Source organism: Thunnus maccoyii, chromosome 8 (assembly GCF_910596095.1).
Source record: "Thunnus maccoyii chromosome 8, fThuMac1.1, whole genome shotgun sequence".
Taxonomy (NCBI): Eukaryota; Metazoa; Chordata; class Actinopteri; order Scombriformes; family Scombridae; genus Thunnus; species Thunnus maccoyii.
Window position 1 is genome coordinate 7,179,213 of NC_056540.1, and position 8,213 is coordinate 7,187,425.

Genomic DNA, 8,213 nt, shown 5'->3' on the forward strand with positions numbered 1-8,213 from the left:
GTGTAAAGCAGTCACCCAAGAAAAGGAAGATTTAAGTAGGGCTGTAGTCTCCTGGTCGACTGGTCGATTAGTTGGTCAATATGGTCTCTTCCGACCAAATTCTCATTGGACTAACAAATTAACTGTGAAAACAGGGGTGTATTCAAAATACCCCCGTTGTTTTCACAACTTTGAACTTGCCCAACCTAATGGATACTGCTAGGTTTAACTGTACTCAACGTTTACTGAACATACTGAACATTTACTGAATCAGTGTTTCTCCTATAATTATCACAACAAGAACCCCCGCCAGGCCAAAAAAAACATTTTTAATGCCAAAAATGACGCCAAATATCCATTCATTCGAAAATCAATAGCACTTGGGAGTCTCTGTGTAGCGCTGTTCTGAAACGTGAGTCAACCTCTGTGTCATTACCTAAGAAACTATTGGTAGCCTAAGTCTGTTTAGGAATAGGGCAGTGCGTAGTATGTTTGCGTAGCGAGTGGGAAACAGCAATCAGCGGATCAGTGGATGCAAGCGGAGCAGAGGAAAAGGTTAGCAGTAAGTTGTCAGTCTGGCAGTAAATGTGTAGTACAGACTACAGTGTGTCAGTTAATAAATGCTAAAAAGTCCCGTCTGTTGTTTCCCTAAGTGCTTGAAAAGTGAAGGCGTTAGCTCCAAAGTTAGCAACAATAGGTTAGCCTAACCTGAAGATGCAAAACAGAGAAATAGAGAACGGAGAAATGTGTGGCTGTTGAGTTCACTGTGCACTCTGTCCCGTTACAAATCAAAACTAATTCTCACCTGTCCTTTTCATTTTGAAAAATAAACAAATCTGTTCTCCTGTTCTTTTTATGTCATTCTACCACAAATTAACAATTTTTTTGCCCCTTGAACTGATTTTTACTCTGAAATAATGTATAATTATTAAAATATAATTTTTTTACATAACAGTTTTATTTGAAAAATAACAAGTGAGAACAGCAAAAACAAAAAAAAAAGGTTTATGAGCATTCAAGATCACTTTTGTTCCAAGCTCTGTTCATTTCTGACCCATCCTCTGTCATGGTGAGGCCGCACTTTCTCTTTCCCCTGTCTGCTGTTGTGCTCCTCTACAAGAGACCCACATCCGCCTGAACCCACGTCAGTATGGCTACTTTATATTAGGACTGTAGGATTATCATATAGCCTAGCCTTATTCTTGATTAAATTTATTTTGATAATTTTGATTTAATAGAATTCTTAGATCTAATCTTAGATTCTGACTTGCACAAACCTCAGTCAGATAAAGGATCAATGAGTCAGGCAGACAAGACTAACATATTCAACTAAACAACCCCTCTGCCCCTGCACTCTCTCTGCTGCTAGGGGATGGAGAGGAGAGATGGCAGGTTAACAAGGGAGATGCATTTTGGCTATTTTGCTGACAAGGGGGATAGTGTCCCCCCTCATCCTCCCATCATCCTCCCTCAGCCTACTGGCTGTATGGGTTGTGGTTTATCATTTTGGTGCGTAGGTTTGAGTCATAAATCCCAAACTGATTTTTATTCCTACTCCACCCCTGATCGGAAGTGTTATTATTCCCATGAATGGAACTTGACTGAGTGCTCCTCCAAATATTTTCCTTCTTACACTTTTTCAATCTGCTCATTAGTAATCCGTCCACTCTGTTTAGCAATCCTGATTTCCATATCGATATTCTTTTCTATCATGTGACGTCCAGGGAGTCTCCGCAGATTATTGATGTGACTATTTTATTTTTAAGTCAGTTTAATGTATTTTTTAATTCATCAGCTGAGGCAAAGATTTCTGATTTCAGGAGGAGAGACAGACAAAGAGAGAGAAAGGGAAAGATGAGGAATTCAGTTTATTCTGATTGATCCAGTAGCCTCTAGCACTCAAGAGAGACAGTATGTGTTCAGGTTAGTCGGCTGACCTTATTTCACTGAGTACACAGGTTGAACGGTGTCAAACGATTGGTCACCCTGTGCCTTGCCTTAAGGCAAGTTCACAGACAGTGCACTCACACAGCGAGGGCTGAGGCTTCACAGTAGTATACAGTAGCAGCGGTCAGACTGCATACGGTGTAGCTCTTGCTTTCTTTCTGCCTGCTGACTTGTCGCTCTGCTCTGTGCCGCTGCTGCTGCTGCTTCGTCCTCTGCAGAAGAGAAGAGGAACTGTTTAGGTTTCTTTCAGCTCGTACAAAGCCTCTTCAGCACCAAAGCTTTCTGCAGTGCCTCCCTGCAGTCCCAGACGACAGCTGGCCTCTTTTCAGTTGCAGGCTAAACTGCAGGGGATCCAACTGCAGCAGGAGAGCCCCAAGATGGGCTGCGAGAACCCAGCAGTGCCTGTCAACCTCAGACCCGTCTGTGAGCTTAAATAAAGAAACTCCCTGTAATATGAAGAAGAAACAGGCTTCAACTGGGAAGGGCAAGGCATAACATTTACATTATCTAGACTCAGACAGTGGACTCTGTTTTTATCATCACATTAGGGAGTAAACAAAAACTAAATCTCCAGGAAAAAAATAATCAGTTATCAGTAGTTGCTCCATTATTTAGAAGTTTTGAAGGTTTGGTGGCAAATTATTAAATGCCACTAATTTGCCTTAATGAACTGACTTCCACAGAGGAGATCTCACTAAATATTAATCTATTCAGATGAAATAACAATGTAGTGTAGAGATATTAGGATATTCTGTGGTTGTAAAAATATGTTGTGGATCTTTCCTTAAAGGGATACTTCGGATTTTTTGAAGTGGGGGTGTATGAGGTAGTTATCTGTAGTCAGTGTATTACCTGCAGTAGATTTGGGTTGGCACGCTGATTATGGATAACTACATTATACAACCAAACTTTAAAAAATCCAAACTATCCCTTTAACAGTGAAAGAAGCATATGGTGCTTACAAATCCCCACTGTTTGCAGCTAATATAGAAACACAATGACAGGAAAACAACATCTAAACTGGCAAAGTCTGAGAGATATTGCAGGAGCCTCAAGCTTTGACTTGAATCTATTTGTTGACATAATATTGTAAAGGTTGCACCACCTCATTTGCTCAATATGTTTTTCTAAAAAGTGCTAAAAACTCAGGACCTATTTTCCCCTCAAGCAACAGAGAATTGCTTGCATACCAGAAAAAGTCTTAGCTGCCAGTAGATGGCAGGGGTCGAAAGCTGCCTTCTCTCCTCAGTGACTGCTTTAATAATATTAGCCAAGCTATAGTGCATTATACACTTTGAGAAAAGTTCTTTTAAATAGGCAGAACCCTTTGTATTCACAGCAGGGGTGTTATGATTGTGTGGTGGTGGTGTCTGTTCTGCCTACACAAGCCTAGAATAAATAAGTTATTCTTCAGCCTTGCTCTGCCTGCAGTTTCCTACATTTGGGTCCACCTGCTCCATTCCACATAAGAGAAGGATCCAATCAGTCATGGATCCAGCAGACACAAGCTCTTTCCTGGGAACCTGCCTGGCCCTGGGAGGTCCTCGAAGCGTCTTCCAGACTCCCAGGCTTTGTGAATAGAAACCCAGTATTTTTTGGGCCGTGGTACCACCATTCCAGGCCATTCCAGAGCCTGTCTTGTCAGCCCCTATCAGGTCCTGTCAGCTCCCCAGCACCACAGAGTCTTCCCTCCCCAGTGCCACAAAGACTCAGCCCCAATAGCCCGTTTCCCAGTCAGCTAACCTCCGGCGTACTGGTCTTCGGCGTGCACCTTGGACTGCTAGCCTCCAGCCTACCACTGCCCCGGAATTGGCTAGCCTCCTGTCTGATCATGCCCCTCCAAGTCCAGCCCCAGTCCCCACGACACTGTCGACAGTACAAACTGGCCAATAATGGACCCAGCAGGCATTCAGTTGCTCAGACTGCTTTTACCTGGGAGGCTTTTGGCATGCCAAGAGACATTTTACTTGATGAAGATCTTGGATTTTTATGCTCCTTGCTGTCATCTGGAAGACATATCCTGAGATGGCCCTGGAGATGGCTACTTCCAGCTGGAAAGTCTCTTTTTTCCCTGTTCCTCCCAGACTCACCACTTCAGCCTCCTCCCAGACCTTCAGCAGTTGGCTGTCTTTGCTGACCTCCTCCCAGACCTTCAGCAGTTGGTCGTCTCCACCGACCTCCCAGACCTTCAGCAGTTGACAGTCCCTGCTGACGCCCAGTCAGACCTCCAGTCAGCAGTCTCTACCGACCCACAGCCAAACCTTCCAGACCATCAGTCTGCTGTCTTTGCTGACGCTCAACCAGACCTCCAGTTGACTGTCTCTGCTGACCCACAGCCAGACCTCCCAGATCATCAGTCAGCCATCTTCACCGATGCCAAGCCAGATCTCCAGCTGCCTGCCTCCTGCTCTGCACTCCAGCGGTCTGCCTCTCGTGCACCCTGCCCCAACCTACAGCTTAATCTTCTGGTGCTGGCTGCCCTTCCTGGCCTCTGTCTTCATCTCCAACCTCCCGATTGGCCCAGCCTTTGTCACCAACCTCCAGAGCAGCCCAGGCTTCATCACCAACCTCCAGATTGGCCCAACCTTCATTGCCAACCTCTAGAGCCCTCCGGAGCAACACTGGCCATCTGTCCTGCCTTCCAGTCAACCTCCTGAGCAACTTTGCCCATCTGTCCTGTCCCCTGGTTGTCCTCCAGAGTAATACCAACCTTTAGTTCTGCATCCTGGTTACCCTAAAGATCTGTAACGTCCTTCAGCCCAGCCCCCAGGCCACCTGCCTGAGGTCCCATGCTCCACCCTTGTTCTGCCCCCAGGACACTTGCCCTTGAAACTGATTTGTGACAGTTTATATTTTAACAGGATTGCGCATGATTATATTGTAGACTCTTATTTAACTCATGGATGAAGTTCTGATTTTGATTTATCCTCAGCCCAGAGCAGCTATTGTCTTTTGTGTTTTTTCTTGTTTTCCCCAGCCTGCTTTTCCCTCCACACCTGCCCTGCACTTAGTCTCGTTAGCCCTGCCCTGCTCCCCGTGTCTCCCCAAACAGCCTCTAGCCTGCCCTTGTGTCTTTCTACCTGTTCCTTGTTGCTTCCTTAGTTCCGTTTTTAATTAAGTTCTGGTTTTCAGTTCAGCTTTGTTGGATCCTTTGTTCTGTATAGTTTTGTTTCTGGTTTGTTCTGTTCTGTCTACACAAGCCTAGAATAAATAAGTTATTCTTCAGCCTTGTTCTGCTTGCAGTCTCCTGCATTTGGGTTGACCTACTCCATTCCACATAACAAGGGGCTGTGTTCACAATCATTCTGAGAATACTTTCAGAAAATAACTTGCAAGAAGTGCTGTCTTAATTTCTTCAAGTTCTGAGAGCTATGCTTTGAACAAGGAACAGACAAGACCTTTTATCTCAGCATGGAGGTGAGAGCAAGATATGTCTTTTACACAGTGTCCTTATTCAACTACAAAAAAAGCACACAAAAATACTGAAACGCAGCTTGCCTTTACTTAAAAATGAAACTCCCTTAGAGCACACTGTTTGCAAACAGAATAATTATATAATATTTTTTACCTTTGTTTGTGTGGATGCTATGAACATGATTTTTTTTATTAGTTTGATGTCATGACAGGGGAAATTGCTACATTTCTAATAATTTTGCTATGGTTTCTCATCTGTTTTGCAAGCCTACAGATTGTAACTAGGGTTGCTGGGTCCACTGAGCGATCCTAACAACAGAGAAGTCTGTATTATTCATTAATGCTGTTTTGTTGGTTTCTAAATAATGCTAATGGTGTAACTAAAACATATTTTGATCCAGATCAACCACACGCACCATGCCTGCACTAATCTGCATCCCTTTATCAACTGTTTTTATTCAGCATTGTCATATTATTTATCCTGGCTCCACTCCTTGCAGTCTTCTTCATATCTGCTGAGAACATTTTTAGACAAGTTTGGATTCCTAAAAATTTTAGTATTGTGCTATTACCACAAACTCTTTGTGAATTAGCTTTCTGGATAAGGCCATACGACAACATGAAGTTATGACATTGCCATTAGATTATATAGAAGGAGCATAAGCTGTGTATTAAAATGAAAAAATCTAGTCTAGTCTAATCATAAATCAGTGTCTGTTTATGTTGTGAAGCATTCCAGCAGAATTTTACAGTAAACTGTCGTATTTGGCCAGCAACACCAGGGCAAACTGCAAACACCATGATGTGGGTCTATTATAAATATTCTGCTGATATTGCTCAAGTATTAACGCATAAAATAAAAAAATATATAATTACTGAAAAACAAATGTAATGATTACTTATTGTTTATTATATCATTTATTACTATATTTATGTAAATGGAATTTATTAAATGAGCTACTTTGGCAGCAACATACTGAAAATGAGCGTGCACACACCGATGCAAACGTATGTACAAACATTTTTACAGCTGCACGTGTAGAACTGCTTACATGTGTGAGTTTACATACTTTATACATTGACAGTTTTTAAGAAAAACAGTCCAACTGTTGAAGCAGATAAAATTATCTGCAGTCGTTGAGAAAGATTATTAACATAATAATAATAATAATAATAATAATAATATAGTATTTATCACAGAGAAAAAAATATTATTGTGAGCAACAAAACAAGGAGACAGGAAGGGGATGTAATTTGCAATATAGATCTAAGAATATCAATAATACTTTGAGTTTTTGGATGCTCATGGGAATTCAGCTCTAGGAATGGCAATGTTGTTGGCTTTTGGTCAGTCCACCACTTTGGTCCACTGAATTGCTGTGAAATTTTGTATAGACATTCATGGTCCCCTGAGGATGATCCCTACTAACTTTGCTGATCCTCTGACTTTTCCTCTAGCACCACCATAGTTGACCTTTTAGTTCTTTATTGAAATATCTTGACAACTTTTGATTGGATTGCTTTGAAGTTTGGTACACACATTCATGGTCCCCAAAGGATGCATTGTAATAACTTTGATCACTTGACTTTTCACCTAGTCCGTTCATCAGGTCAAATTCTCATTTCATACAAAACTTTGGTTTATGACCAAATACTTGAAAAACAAATGACATTCCCATCAGCCTCCACTGTAGTTTGTATTTAATGCTAATTAGCAAATATTATCATACTAACATGCTAAACCAACATGGTGAGCATAGTAAATATCATACCTGCTAAACATCAAAATGCTAGCATTATCATTGTGATGCTGATGTTTGCATTTGGCTCGAGTGCAGTCTCACAGAGCTGTCAGCATGGCTGTAATGGCGTTTTCACACATATAGTTCATTTTGCTCTGGTCTGGATCAGTTGATAAGCTGGTAATCATGTTGTCCCCATGGTTAGTTTTTTTCACACAGAAAAAATTCAAGCAAACCAAAATGCACAAGAGAAAGTTCACTCCGGTCATTGCTTCGATGTGCTTTGTATTTGAGTCAGATCGAGTTCGGATCATGTTACTAGCATGTACCATTCCAGAATTATTTTGGCAGACTGGACTGAGACCACTTCCTCCAACAGGTGTCATTGTGATTGTTTGTTTCATGGTACTTGCAACTGAATATGATCTGCCCAAATGAATTGTACCAAGGAGGAAAACCAATCAGTCTGATTTAAGCAGATTAAACACAGGTTTGAAAACACCCTTTGTTTTCAATCCTACATCTTTACTTCATTACTGGCAGCTTTTACTGACACTATTGATATCATTTAACACCACTGCCCTCAAACTATCTGTAAATCTGACAGCTTAGGGACTTGATGGCACAAAACGCAGCGTGCTGCCCAGAAGAGGCTGCCAGTGGTCTCCATGATTGGTACAGTTTGTTTACAGTAATTATTCTAACGTCCCAAAATGAATGTAATTTATTGGTGTTAAAGTGCTACTCATGGCGCCTTTTAACTCTATTTACAGCCAACACTGTTTAATTCTTGGCAGAGGCTTGACAGAAGCACAATAGCTGAACTGAGAGGCAAACGACTAGATGGAGCCTCTCACCCTGACTCATTAAATCATAGCAGCAGTGCTCGTGTCATGTTGAGCCTGGCCATCAAATAAGCCCGCAGACCATTCCAGATATTGACCAGTGTTTTGCAGTACACTCTCCTCCAGTTAGCTATTGCTTCCCTGAACTTATTTTTGGGTCTCCCTCATCTGCCTCTGATGTTTTCCTTCAGCAATGTAGCAGGCATTCAATAAAACATCCCACTCTGAGGATATGTAGAGATTTATTGGTTCACATGGCCAACTGATGGAGGGAGGTAGAGATAGG